Raw genomic sequence first — 13,253 nt, forward strand, 5'->3', positions numbered from 1 at the left:
ATTGTTTACAAAACACCTATTCAAATCATAGCTAGTTACAGACCCCCCAACCATGACTCAGGGTGCCCACTCCACCTATCTGGACTTACTTGAATCCATCAAGATTCAGCCCTCTACCCTGATCCTGGGTGACTAACTACCCAACCATAGAGTGGAAGACTTATTCTAGGCCAAACATTAACACCCAGAGATTCCTCGACTTTGTCAATGCCAATGCATTGGATCAGCTAGTCGACACCCCCATGAGAGGTGAAAATATCCTGGACCTGGTCCTAACCAACATGAGTAGCCAATGTAGCACCCCTACAGTGTCATCATCCTTGGGTAAGATCCGACCATAAAGCAATCACTTTTGGAGTCACCATCTCCCCTGACCCCCCTCTTTGTCAGGGTCAAACAAAAAAACTTTTCCAAAGTTGACTACAATCTCCTCAGAGCAGGTATAAGCAGCTTCACAGCCACCATCCCTTCAGTTGGAACTAGCACTAATCTCCAAGCCTACACCAAAAAACTATATGAGCACCTACATAGCTGTATGGCTTCAGCAATGCCTGACAGGACCAAATAATCTTCCTCAAGAATGAGTAAACCTGTCTGGTGGACAGCAGCAATAAACAAATTCTATAATAAAAGGAATAAATTGCTGTCCAGGACCAAGAGGGGACAGGTGACAAGTTGGAAGCAATCTCTCCTTTGTTTAAACAAGCAAATAAGGTCACTGGTGAAATCCTGTGCGGCTAACTTCAAGTCCACATTGGCCACATCCACTAAGGACAATCAGAAAGCCTTCTTCACATACGTCTGCAATCTAAAAGGTACCACCCAAATCTGCTCTGAACTGATGGTCAATAACACCACATACACAAATGCCATAGATATAGCCAACCTGCTGGCAGACAGGTTCAGTGAAAACTTCACCCCCCTGTCCCCCTGTCAGTAAACCAGGACATCCCCAGCATCTACCCCCTCCCCTCATCACCAGGGAGGAGGTCTTCAATGCCCTCTCAAAGGCAAAAAATACAATCTCCATGGGACCCGATAACATCCCTGGCTGTATCCTACATAAACTCAGGCATGAGCTCTCAGCTCCATTAGGCACCCTATTCAACCAAAGCCTGAGCACCAGCTTCATCCCAGCCAAATGGAGGACAGCCACTGTCATCCCTCTATACAAAGGTGGATCGTCCACTGACCCAGGCAATTATAGGCCAATCAGCCTAACTAGCTTGATCTGCAACACCATGGAACACATTATCATGGACCTTATAAACAAGGACATTGGCAACTTCCAAACACTTGACCCCACACAGTCTGGTTTTGTCAAAGGGAGATCATGCCTGTTAAACTTGGTTGATTTCTTTGAAACAGTCACCAAAGCCATGGGCGAGGGGAAGACTGTGCACACCACCTACCTCGACTTAGCCAAAGCCTTCAACACTACTCCCCACTCAGGCATAATAGATAAACTCTCCCAGCTAGGCATCAACCTGTATGTAACCAAATGGGTAGCTAAATGGCTCACTGATAGAACCCACTCAGTCAAAATAGGGGAAACAACCTCTAGTAGTAGACCCATAAAGAGCAGTGTACCCCAAGGATCAGTCTTGGAGCCTCTACTGCTTGGGATATACTTTTCTGAGGTGCAAGTCAAAACCAGTGGTCTGTGGCTGATCAAGTTTGCAGATAACTGCAATCTGGGTGCTGTCTTAAATTCCCTTAGTGATGTTAACATCCTCCAAGAGGGCCTTACCCAAACCAATGACTGGTGCCAGAAGCATGGGCTCAAACTGAACTTGATCAACTTGATGTTACTGTGGAATTGCTAGCACTGCTTGAGGGGGATCTCACTAATCCACATCCATACTGGCTACTATCCATGGAGGTAGAAAATGACCTGCTGTGAGAATGGCCCCTCCCTCTGCTAGATGACCCAGTGAAGACTCAGTATGGCCCAATGTGTGATTTAGTTTACCAAGGAAACACACATTCAGGGCATGTACTCCCTCAGGTCTGCATGCATAGCCTGATCACCCTCACTATCTCTATCATGGTTGTGGTGTACCTATCATGGACCTTCACAGCAGTCCTGCACATACATTGGGCTGTGGCCACTAACACACCAAGCTCAGTAGGAGGGCAGTAACCATACACCAGGAAGCACCAGTACTAACCCTCCCCCCTGTGTACCTCCCTGCCCATGAGTAGTAGGGGTAGAGTTAGACATCTATCTCCTGGGAGCTAGCACACTTCCCCTGATCTTTAGTGTTCCATTATCCTATCCTCTATCAGAATTTTTGTGTATCCTGGGTATCCACAGGTAGACAGACTGTGTCTGTGGTTTGTGTGGAAGATGTGATGGTCACACTCCTTATGTCAAACACACAATCTGCAACTCCTGACTGTGCCAGCCCATCCAGGCCATCATTATCAGAGGCTATAGATCCTACAACATCAGATGGGGGCAGTTCCCCAGTGCTGGTGCTGGATAATAATTCATCTGTAAATATGCCAAAGAAAAACAATATTCAGTGTAAGTATGAACCTGCACCACAACAACATATGTGACTGATATCTTTACATCTATAAACATGAGAAAAAAGAATACCTCAGACTATGCCTTTTGCAGATGGATGTGCTTGTTGTAACCCCCAGTGCACCTGTATAGTATAATTCAGACAGATTTAATGAAGTGTAGAGCGACTATGCAGTAATGAGGACTTACAGATGCTGACACATGAACAAGGACTACATACCTGGAACATCTGCGATAGAAAGTATCTGGGGCCTGTCTAGCTCTGCCTCAACATTTGTCACCACAATGTGGGACTCTGTGGGGGTTGGACTGCCTTTAAATGAGGCCAGAAACTCCTCTGCCTCGGTAAGAAGTGGTTTGTTTGATGCTCACCACCTGATGCCCTCTGTTCCTGTGCCATGGTTTCTGTTCTGTGAGTGGCAGTACAGATCATATCCATAACACTGTGATAGACCACCCACAGCATTACTAGAGCTGACAGTTTCAGCCCATGCATGGTCATGGAAGGGTCAGTCAGCAGTTTGAAATGCAAAGAGCCATCACCATGGAGATGGAGGTCCTCCAGCACCAGCTCATTCTCAACATCTGTAAATGTGGGTTGGTGTGGATGTGGAAGAGCCATCATATACATTACTTTTCTTTGGAGCCTGTTTTTTAGTGATAGTTATTTTGGTAAATGGAGAAATAGTTGAATTAACAGCTGTGTTCCAGCATGTGCCTAAATAATCTTACTCCACTACTGCTATCCTACTAGCCCATACCTAGTTGTACCTCAGACTTAGATATCTGTATCCGGATTATTTAAGTAAATTTCAGGCATGACTTGTGTAATGAGTACATATTCTCAAAAATAAAAGAGCATAAATGTAACTGAACCACATCACCTGACCACTGCAATAATACTATTAAAAAGATTGTGGCTAATTACATATGTGCAAGGTACAGAACTACACAGAGGATTTTGATCAGATCTCCAATCATAACCTGCTTATTATGTGTTCAAGACATGGATGCCAAGAAATTCACCTCAAGTGAAGCTCAACAGGTGAATCTTGGCATCCATGTTGAGAACACATAATAATAAGTTAGAATTTGATTGTGTCTGTTTGTGTCTTTCGGCTTTTCCCGGTTAGGGGTCGCCACAGCGGAACTCCGGTCCGCTAATAATTGGCAGTTGATTTTTACGTACCGGCTTGCCAGGCCTGATGCACAACCTTCAATGAAGGTATGCCCATTCACGTATGTCTCCATGCAGAAGACGCTGAGAATCGAACTGGACAGCGTCTTACTGTGAGGCGATATGCAGTCATAATACATTGTAGTGCATGGAGATTTATGTGCTCCATGTACTACTAGTTACAGAAAAATAAAATAAAACAATTACCGCCCCCCGCAAAAAAAAAAAAAAAAAAAAGCAAACTGATGTGCCTGGTTTTGAAAGCTGGTAAATCAGTGGAGAAGAGCTTAATGTCCTTATGTATTCCCTATTTAAGGGAAGCAGTTTATTCCCAAGTACATTTTTAAGAGTTATAATGTTGTATAAAACAGGCAGAAACAGACTTGAAAGGAAGCTGGTTCATGTTCTGCTGCTTTTGTTTACTAGCCAGCACTATCGCCTTTTAGTGCCTAGCAGTTGATGCAATCTAAACAGTACGTAGGCCTACTAAGCATTCTTAAGATTAGGTCTCATGCTAGTGTAGCACTGAACAAGGGTGTCATTTAACTGATACTGGATCATAATCACAGAGCTCCATATGCTGCAATAGTATTGAACATTACTCTCAGTATGAGTTCAGGGAAGTGTCTACCATCTACCCTAACAACCCTGTATTATACTACAACAGTTTGGACAACACATGTACAAGTACTGACAAACTGGCATCCTTATAAATATATATATATAACATGGATTGTAAGGCAGTGATGGAACTGCTTTGGTAATACTATTCCAGGACATCAGAAACTTTACCTTATATTCAATCCCCCCAAACATACATTTGTTGATGGACTTTCAGATACCATCAAAATACTTATAACTTATGCATTTATATCATTATCTTCCATTCATTAGAACAATACATACAGGATAATGTTCGGGAGGAATGAGGAATGAGGTTTAAGAGAAGGTAGGAACTAAGCAATTTGTGTAATGTTGGGCTGAACGACAATTTTTATAAAGAATAAAATATGTAATTTATAATGTTTGTAAATGAAAAAATGTTGCAGGTTTTTATTGATTTTGCCTTTCCTATTAAAGTTAGTGTACTGTGCCTCTGTCTAACAGTGACACAGAAGTGATACCCGCTCTCCCTAATATGACAGAATCCTCAAGCCTTGACTGAAGAGAGCTTATGCTGAGATTCCTCTTCCCGGTGGCGATTGATACCCCTGAGTGACCCCTTCCTCTGAGTTATGAAGAAATTCCTCCTCTCGTTGTCCATTCATCCCTCTGGCTAAGATGAGTCCTATTTGCAGAAGGTGAATGGATTGGAGATTTCATGGCCATTCTCAAGGGGATTACATTTAGGCATCTACCACAGGCACAGATCGCTCTTGGAACAGCTGGAGTGGGATTAGGAGGGTTCTCTTGAGTTTTTAATTTCTTTGCATGATGGGCATATGTTATTGCCCTTTGGCTGGCTTTCCTCACTAATTTGTATCAGCCAGTCCCATCCCTAATCTGGTTGTTTCTTATTACTTCCAGGCATAGGGATCAATTTCCTCCCTGATGAGGATGATCCTTCAAGAAGTGACGAGCTTTATCCCCTGATCTAGATGTGAATCCTAGCATGATTACACATACTGATGAACCTTGAGTAAACCACTTGATTCAAATGGTTTTCAAATACTTTTGCCATCAACTTGGGGTCCCATGGTCCCTCATTTACTTTCTTGGACTTCAGGGATTACCACCTTTTTGCTGTACTTACCCAATTTGTTTTTTACCTTTGGCTTTAGCAACCTTTTATTTGCTATCCCAGAGTTTTTCATGAGGAGCTGGCAGCATGTGAGCTTCCTGTTTTGGCATTGTGAGCTGTTGTCAGGAGGAGTTTGTCGAATCTCTTTTGTCGATGGGAGTTGCTGTGATGGTCTCCAGTAACGAGTTTGGTGTGGCTGGCCTGTCCATTGGCTCTACTGGAGTGGGTTCTGTCGCACAAGGTGGTAACTGGGACCTCCTCTGTGACATGTAACTTGTTGGCTGGTGTCCTGACTGAGGTTTTCTAACCATCTGGATCCATGGGTTTGGCTTCCTTTGCAATCCATCTATTCCTCTATAATGTCCAATTTAGTTTGGTGAGGCTCTTTTCTAATGTCCAGCCTGGGGTACCAGGTTCGTGGTCGAGGCATCGGTAGGGTGGAGTCTGTGTGTGGTGTACCCAAGTGCCTTGGGCCTTCAGGCTGTTACCAAACACAAGGAAGTCAATGAGGCTTTCCAGAGTCGCCCATTCCCTTAACACAAGGTGTCCAGGGTCCAGGTTATCTTTATTTTGGTAGGTATCCATGATCTGGAGGTCCATAATATCCGTTTCTTAGCAGGTCTCAGGGCACCATAGTATCCAGTTGGGATCCTGGGATCTCTGCTCTGTTTGGGTTTTGACTTCCAGCCATGTACGGGACTCTTTGATTGTGGAGTGGGACACCCGGCTGAGATCCCACTTGATGCTTTTGATGTTTAGCTTTTTTAGCTCTTGAGTTCATCATGGATTTTGGGTTTTTCTCAGGGAGCAGAGCTCTGCTGTGATTTTGTTTTGGAGATGGAAGGGGGGAGCATCTTGCATCTGAGAGATGTGCTTGGGATGGGCAGGGCACTGCTCTTTGCCCTTATTGTCAGGTTGGCAACTAATGTGGAAGTTGTCAGTTTTTTTGGTCTTTGGGTTCAGTGTTCAGCTGCATTTTTTGTCATTTTGGAGCAATTCTGAGCACTCAGCCTATTTTCCACCCAGGTTCCTAACATAACCAAAGAAAGCTTGTGTTTATCCTTAGTGTCCTGTGAATTTGAATTCTTCCTGTGCCCAGAGTTTTTGCCTAGTGTTTAAAGTGCTTCCTGCTTCTAGTGCCTAGTTTTTTTTATGAGTTTTGTATCTTTTGCATCCTTCTGTAGCTTTTGTTTATGGTTGCCCATAGTTTGGGGTTTGGGTCTGGTTTCTTTTCAGGAAGCCTTACTTCTGATTTTTATTTGGTGATTATTTGGATCATGCATTTCCATGATATTGTTCAATCTCCCCGCAGAATGAAGGATTCTGCCGGGTCTGGTCTGACCACCTCGGTTCTATTTTGGAAGGGTTTTGAGGAGTTTGAAATCTGTTTGGAGGATCTGCTTTAGAAGTTTTTCACTGTGGTTTTCTGTGGCAGGGTGGGGGTGGGATGATTAGTTTATAAGATTATTTATGGTCTGATCTTACCTCCATCTTGGGGATCAGGGTGAGTATGGTCTGGAGGCATGTCCCAGTATGTGTATGGGTCAGTCCAGTATGTTTTCCTCTTGTGGATAGACAATGTTGTTCTATTGGAGTTTATATGATAAAGAACCTTTGGGGTAGGCTAGGAAGTTCTGAGTGAGAGTTAATACAGTTGTCTATGTTGTTGGTGTTTAAGTTGCCCAATATAATGGTGTTTGTGTCATATTTTCCAGTTTTCCCAGAAAGGCCGAGGGGGGTGGGTTGGGGGTTTCTGGTGGTGCAGTTAAACTAGCTAGCAGTTTTACCCACTGTTAGTTGCACAATGATAGTCTTGAGATCATGATGCTTCGAACCCTGCTTTGAGTGGTGGTGATAGGTGTGGGATACTTTGATGAACAAGAGTTTTGTGGTTTAAAGTTTGGGGGTGGTGGGAGGGGGGTGCTGGTATGAGTGCTAGTGCTGGGGTGCTCTCGACTTCGAACCAGGTTTAATACATTACACAGATATATCGATGTTGTTCTCCATGCTAAGGAGAGTTTGGAATTGCATCTTGAGTTTAGACTTCTGGCGTGAGTAGCTACTCTTAGTTTCCTCAGTGACCTTATGATACCTATGGAGGTTTTTTTGAGCCTTGCAAAAAACAAAAAAGGCAGGGGTAGCAAGAGCCTTTGCAAATATCCGAAAGCCCAGGGGTGACAGGTGCAATCCGTCCCTTTCTTCTATTAATTTATGTATGCCTATGTCTTAAGTGATAATTGAATAGAAGTATTTAAAAACTATATCCTTGACACATTAGCAGTATGGACATGCACAGTTTGTGAAACTACTACTATGGTTAAATTAGCCCAGTTAACAGTGCGCTTTCTGATTGTTCACCATGTCTCACTACTTACTGTGTCAGTGAATTCCTATTGTTTATAATTCTATACCTTTATAATCCTATGTAGCTACAAGGCAATGCTGCCTATCAGTCAGACATCCATTAAAGCCCACAGGAGCCACATACATTTCTTTGTTTTTTCTGTGCCCATGCAAATTAATTCAGTCTGTAGGGAAGCCCTTGTCAAAGTTAAGACTACAGAAATAAATCTTTTGATCTATCACCATGAAAATAGTAGTCAGGCAATTTGAAATGGCAGTCTGTGATACTGTTGGCACAGTATTGATTACATTGTGTTGTGACCTTACACTAATTATTCTTATATATATAAATATTTTATATATATATATATATATATATATATATATATATATATATATATATGTATGGGTTCACTTCATAATCTCGATATTCTGAAATACCGAATTTCAGAATACCGAGATTAGAATACCGAATGCTCAGAATCGCAAAATACCAGAAGCGCGGAATTCAAAATACCGAAGTTCGGAGCTTCTGGTGTTGCGGTGTATGAATGGATGTAAGTGCAGGTAAGTTTGCATGAGTGTGTAGGTTATGTACTGTAATGTATGTTAGTGTGTGTTTTGGTTGTGATGTGTGTGTGTGTGTGTGTGTGTGTGTGTGTGTGTGTGTGTGTGTGTGTGTGTGTGTGTGTGTGTGTGTGTGTGTGTGTGCAAGGGGCTGTGAAATGTGTGGGTGTGAGTTGCTTTTGTGTGTGTGATTGTGCGGTCTTGGGGTTAGAATATATAAGTGGGGGGGTGTGGGGTTACTGTAGTTTAGTTTTATTTGTGTGTGTGGGGCAGTTGTGTGTATGTGAGTGTGTGTATGTAAGTGTCGGGATTTTGAATTTCTCGATTATGGGCATTCAGTATTGTGGTGTTTCGGCTTTATGATCTCGATATTCTGAAATTCGGTATTTCAGAATATCGAGATTATAAAGTGAACCCATATATATATATATATATATGTATATATATGTATGTATATATATATATATATATATATATATATATATATATATATACACACACACACACACACACACACACATATATTATATATATTTCCCCCTTTATTTTTTAAAATTATTTTCTTAGCACAGGGTATAGAACTATGGCTCTTATATACTAAAATGGTCTGTGATTAGCTATACTGTCTGAAAGTGTATATTAAAACTGAGTTATTTAGCTACAAGTAGCCCAGATGAATATTTCTCATGCATGGTCTGATATGCTCAGTTCCTACTGCCTTAAACAGAGCAATCTCCTCTTCTGCAATCAAGGGGTCAAGGCTTTGGCTTATCTTCAGTGAATATGGAACAGTATAAACATTAGTGCCAGACAGCTGTAATGGTTACTCTACATTTAATTGTGATTTATGTATCAATATAAGAGACTCACTTAAAGTAAAGACAAGACACATGCACACAGGCCATTTTACTCTGCTACATGTTTTTCCTGGGTCGATAACATAAGAGTAAAAGTTCAAAAGAACGAATGCTCAAACATCAAAAAAGCACAAATATCGAACGTCATACACCCCCCGCTAAATATATATTCCAACTCCAAGGTCGTACTACAGTGAGCAAAGGGAAAATATTCCTATCCTCACTGTACTGCAACCCCAGAGAAAGCATTTCGATGGCTGGCATTTTCAATCATAACAGCATTCGTTCTTTTGAACTTTCGCTCTTATGATATAGACCCGATTTTCCTTTTCTGTCAGACACATTGACTTTGGAAACTCAGTATCCCTTCCAGGGCTAACATGAATGCATGTTCTAGCTAAACTACATGAGGCTTAGTGAGTTAAGTGACACTGCCCTACTCCAAGAAGTTATGACCTCTAGCCCCTTCCTCACGCTCCAGCCATAAGTTATTAACCAAATGCTGTGCACATATCACTATTTACATCAATTGTAAATATGATAATAAAATACATTTAGTGTATTTTAAATGAGCATAAACCTTAAAGTTAGTGCATTCCTGTTGTACACATAGCTATATCCAATATAACCTTATTGAGACTTGAAAAGGGTATTTTTAAGGAATTTGATGCCCATGTACTCCACCAAAGAGCTGCTGACAAAAATGCTTTTTTCTAGGTATCATACTTTAGCCTAGTAACTGATCATGCCACATTACAATGGCTGAATAAACTGAAAGGTAGCAATGCAAGAGATACCACTGGACACTATTCCTCCAACTCTACCAATACACTGTTATACATAGGCCTGGGCTGTGTAATAGAAATGCTGATGGGTTGTCTAGGTCTTACAGTCCATCACTGTGAGACTACAACTAGCAGCTCTGAGCAGAAAGGGAGGTATTGTAATATATTAACTGTGGAGAATGGAGCATGCTCCTTTAAGTGTGTGTTAAGTTACTTGTGTTTGCACAATTCTCACACCAGGAGAATGGAGCATGCTCCATTAAGTGTGTGTTAAGTTACTTGTGTTTGCACAATTCTCATACCAGTTTAGTCAGGAAATTAACTGCTATTAGTCAGTTACTGAGATGTCAATTGCCAATTTAGTGATGTATAAAAGGATTTTGCTAAAGTGTAACAGAGGCAAATCAGCAAGAGGGTTCTTCAGTAGGAGGCCCATCATAGGGTAAAGCAAGGGGTTTATATTAAGATCCTGGATTCCTGATGTTGAACAAGCCATTTGAGGCATGTAGTGACTTTAGCCTGGAATCAAAATTGCTGGATGAAATATTAACAACCTCAGATACACAGCTGTTACCACTCTAACTGCTGAATGCGAGGAAGAGTTGAAGAGCCTGTTGATGAAAGTGAATGAAGAAACTGCAAATGCATGCCTATTGTTCAACATAAAAAAAAAATAAAATTATGTCAACTAGCTCTATCATTTTTTTCCATTAATGCTACGTTTTTGTGACTTAATGCAGCTGCTATACTAATACTTAGTGTAGCCTCATTTACTAATTGTGCAGATCATTAAAATCTGATATGTGATTGGACATTTTTAAACCACTGTGTTAAAGCATTATAGGGGAAAAATGCATATATATTAAATTGCTTTGATGAAAGTGATATTTGCAGATGCCTTTAAAAAGCTATACCTGAGTTCCACTTTATATTCATAGGAATTTACTAGGCTATTGATCAATGAGCATCTTAAGAAGCCAAACCTTATATTCCCATAGTAGTTTCTAGCCCTTATATTTTTGTATGTGAATAACTCAGAGATGGGCTGAAAAAAGATACAGCAAACACCTTCTGTCTGCTATATTGACCTCTAATTATACCCCCCACTCCTCCAGTACCCCCTGTGTAATCTTTTCAAACATATACGCACCACAAATATCAACAGAGAGCATGTCCTGGAGGGGCTTGCTAAAAACAATAACACTTCTTCAATGGGCCCCAAAAATACCTCTAGTTGCCTCCTAAATAGCCTAAAACATGACCTCGCAGGACTACGTGAGGCACTGTTCTACTACAGCCTTAAAACAGGTTACATGCCAGGTGAATGTAAGGCTAAAATGGTTATCCCTCTTCATAAAGGTGGACCATTATCTGACCCTGGGAACTACAGACCCATCAGAAAATACCTCCAGTTGCCTCCTAAATAGCCTAAAACATGACCTCGCAGGACTACGTGAGGCACAGTTCTACTTCAGCCTTAAAACAGGTTACATGCCAGGTGAATGTAAGGCTGAAATGGTCATCCCTCTTCATAAAGGTGGACCATTAACTGACCCTGGGAACTACAGACCCATCGGTTTGACAAGTCTAATATGCAAAGCCATGGAATAAATTATCATGAAAATGATTGACAAGGACAATGGCAACCTAAGGACACTGGACTCATCCCAGTTTGGCTTTATTAAGTGAAGGTCTTGCCTACTTAATTTGGTAGACTTCATTGAGGGGGTCAGCTAGACTATGGAAGAGGGGAAGACAGTTCATACCACCTACCTTGACATGGCCAGGGTGCTCGATACAATACGCTGGTCAGGTATTGCTGACAAACTCTCAGAATTATGCAAAATCCCTGCATAACTTGCTGGATTGCTAGCTGACTCACAGACAGGACTCAAGGTGGCTTGGCACATCTCAGCCAACTGGCTCCTTGTCAGCTTGCCATACTCCTCTGCTGACATCCTTGCCTGATCTCTCTGACTAAGTAAGCTAACAAAAAATAAATAAAACTATTGCGATATGAAACTCTAAATGTTCACTGTGTGTCTGATTGAGAATACAAACACGGTCCTTAATGACCATTGTTTACAAGCTACAGGAATTCAATACCCACACCACTGAATCCCAATATGTGGATATCCACCACTGCCAGCCAATAAATGTGATGCCCCACCACTGACCCAGTAATCAAGGAGCCTCAATCCTTACCACTGGCACCAGTGGGGGACGTACATTGGGAGGATGGCAGACACACACAGTATTTCCAGATGCAGTTCTCGACATCAAGTGCAATTTTTCTTAAAAGCACACAAAGACTACACTCAGAACAGGGCTGGTTTCTCTCTCTTTCTGCAGATCACCAATAAGACTCCCAACTGGCACAGCTATAGAGTTGAGATCTCAGCTGAGTGGACAAACCAAGACTTCCAGCACCCTCTCTGTCCAACCAGTGCTTTGTGTCCCTGCCCACGTAGCTGACACACACACTCTTTGAGGTTTGATTTATACACACACACACACACACACACACACACACACACACACACACACACACACACACACACACACACACCTGGGAAAGGCTGGCACAGGTTTTCTAGCTATGCCCTCTTTTGCCCAGACTATAAGGTAGTTATGACTGCCACGAGCCAACTTGTTTATCAGCTTTAAGATCCTTAATAAAGGGTGTCCAATCTTACTGTGTAATGTTACTATCAATACGAATGGTAGTTTGACCAACAGCAAGGCTATTAGGAGTGGTCACACAGTGTCACCAAATAACTATGCAAGTACTCTCAGGACTTAAAGATCTCCAGACAGATCAGCCACAATGAGCAGTTTAAATATATTTAATAATAAATAATAAAAGAACAAGACAGCACTAAATATATACATATAGTGATATCAGAGTTCAAAGCCACAGGAAATATTTAAAACAACATTGCAGGACAGTCTCAAATAGATGAAGAAAAACATCTAAACTATGCTTCACTATATTCCTCACTATAACTAAGAGAATTACTATATCCTAATACACGTAATTAGAACAGCAAGGGAGATGTGGTAAATAGATTCTCTAGCTGATGTTGTTAGGTCAAAGACAGAATCCAGAATGCTCAGTCTTTCTCTCAGAGACCTCCTAAATTAATATCTCCAATATTACTGCTGGGATAGCTTACAGAATGACATCATTTATTGTCACCTAACTCTATCCCAGGTGAAAACCCTGCTGCTGAAAGCTAGCAGTATTTAG

The sequence above is a fragment of the Protopterus annectens genome, chromosome 10.part0, assembly GCF_019279795.1.
Source record: "Protopterus annectens isolate FY-2018-M chromosome 10.part0, PAN1.0, whole genome shotgun sequence".
Taxonomy (NCBI): Eukaryota; Metazoa; Chordata; order Ceratodontiformes; family Protopteridae; genus Protopterus; species Protopterus annectens.